At 33.1% G+C, this 2,452-nt stretch overlaps 1 long non-coding RNA gene across 1 annotated transcript; it reads left to right on the top strand.

Annotated features, from left to right (window-relative positions):
* The first annotated feature begins 216 nt into the window (after window positions 1-216).
* Window positions 217-1,200, top strand: LOC124895186. Its single transcript, XR_007051568.1, has 2 exons — window positions 217-562; window positions 644-1,200. It is a non-coding gene; the product is annotated as an uncharacterized LOC124895186 (long non-coding RNA).
* The last annotated feature ends 1,252 nt before the right edge of the window (window positions 1,201-2,452 follow it).

The raw sequence follows: 2,452 nt of genomic DNA, 5'->3' as shown, positions 1-2,452 counted from the left end.
GCCACTGTTTAACCTTATAACCTTATAATGTCAACGGCCACCGTTTAACCTTATAACCTTATAACCTTAACGGCCACCGCTTAACCTTATAACCTTATAAGGTTAACGGCCACCGTTTAACTTTATAACCTTATAACCTTAACGGAGGTCGTTTAACCTTGTAACCTTAACGGCCACCGTTTAAACTTATAACCTTATAAGGCTAACGGCCACCGTTTAACCTTATAACCTTAACAGCCACCGTTTAACCTTATAACCTTATAAGGGTAACGGCCACCGTTTAACCTTATAACCTTAACGGCAACCGTTTAACATTATAACCTTAACGACCACCGTTTAACCCTATAACCTTAACGGACACCATTTAATCTTATAACCTTCCCTTGAGTAGTACTAGAGAGTTTAACGGCCACCATTTAAACCTTCACTGCCTTGATTTTTTTATTAAAAACTTATTCATAAATATTGACTTGCAGAATACTTCCAAGACTAACAAAGAAAACAGGAAAAAGTTTAAGTATCCGCACACTATGGGCAAAACAAGTTTTGTTTTAATCGCGAGGTTTGGTGTTTTCTCATATTGTTACTATGAACTTGTTGAGTTTACTTGACAATATTTTAATGTTGACTTGCATGTAACTAGGAAAAAAAGATGAAAAATTCTGGTGTTTTGTCGAATAAGGCGGTGTTACCAAGACTGTTTTGAAACAGAAAGGAAGTGATTCTGGATTCTCTTGAAAATCTTATGAACTGGTGGAGAAGAGATTGGATAAGCTAGAAGAGAGGATGCAACAAAGAATGAATCCTCAAAGAGATGTCATTGAGCGAGAAGTTACAATGAACATCATTGCACAACTTCAGCATCTAAATTCAGGATTAATACTTGATCGTAATATGCTAGGATTCAATGTTCATTTGTCAGGAGAAGCGCTTGCTAATCAACAAGGAAATCGTCCATCTGTTGGTAGTAACAATCAAAGTCAGTTTCCATTTCTTGATCTGTTGGTAGAACTTCTCTTGCTTTTGGTGTGTGTTTGTTGCTGATTAGCTGGTGAAAGTTTGGTATTAGTAGTTTGGTATTGTGGTCTAGTATTATTAGTTTGGTATTGTGTCCTAAAAGAATATAAAGATGATTCCGTTTCAAAAGAAACGTATTCCATTTTTTTAAAATGTATATAATAATTTGAATTAAACTGCAAACTGCTTATAATCTCCTGCTTAGCAATTAATATCAAAGTTAAAAATAATTAGGTATTCTAGGGGTCAGCTTTGGGATCCGAAATATGATAAAAGGATGATCAACATAACATATGGAAGGAGTTTTGCTACTTTTAAAATCCTGATATCTTGAGAAACAGAGGAAGTAAAGTTTCCCATGCAGTCTGGTTAATCTGGTTTGATTGAGTATACTTTCTAATGATAGTAGTCATGATCAGCCTAATTGAAGGTCTGAACCTTAAGTCCAACATTTAAATACATAGAAAACATACATACAAAATTGAGTAACAAATTAAAACAAACACATTTATTTACAATAAGCTTAATTAAGCGCCAGTAAGGACAACTTCCTTTCCAGCTTTATAAGTTACAACACAATTGACACATTCACTATGAAATTATACGAACACTTATATATATTGTATATGATGTGTTCGTGACAACCCTTTATTTAAAAATTACATGGAATTAAGGAAATAAATTAAAATAGCCAGTACTTTAAATCAAAAATGCACTCAATAGAGTTTTGTGGTCTGAAACTATAGAGACAGGTTCATCTTCCAGTAGGTACAAAAAACTCTTATCTAATCCTTCTGATGCTCGTTTTGGTGGAACATATATAGTACTCGATGTAAAATACTCGAGGTGAGTTTTGTTCGAACACCATGGTTTTATTTGAAGAAGAAAGTGTAATGGGCAAACAATAATTTCTTCAAGAATTTCTAGATATTTGACATCGGTAATTAGGTGGACTTTGGCGTCCTTTGTTTGGCAATGTAATTTTTTTTTGTGTGGATGATGCACCAAAGGTTTAAAACAAAAGAATCAATTTAAAACAAAAGAATCAAACCCCTATCACCAAATATTTTTGGTCCTGGGATAAGTAAAAACTGAAGGTCATTAACCCACTCCAGTATCTGAATTGTTCCTCTATTAGCTTCTTTATCAGTGGAGATCATACAGAAAAGTTCAAATAATAATTGAGATCGGAAATTATCTGGTTCATTTGGATTTTTATCAATTGGTTCATCTTTAAGTTTATTATGGGATAGTCTTTTTAATGTTGTCATTTAAGTGCTAATTTATATTATTTGTTCTCTATTTATAGGTGTCCAAAATGAAGAAAGAGATGAAGAAAATTATGAAGACATTGACCATACTTGAGAAGATTTTTGGGTTGTGGATAAATGCACTAATATCAATAGTTTTGTGTTGAATTTTTTTAAACTTATCG

The sequence above is a fragment of the Capsicum annuum genome, unplaced genomic scaffold (assembly GCF_002878395.1).
Source record: "Capsicum annuum cultivar UCD-10X-F1 unplaced genomic scaffold, UCD10Xv1.1 ctg80519, whole genome shotgun sequence".
NCBI classification, from domain to species: Eukaryota; Viridiplantae; Streptophyta; class Magnoliopsida; order Solanales; family Solanaceae; genus Capsicum; species Capsicum annuum.
This window is presented reverse-complemented; position numbering and strand designations above follow the sequence as displayed.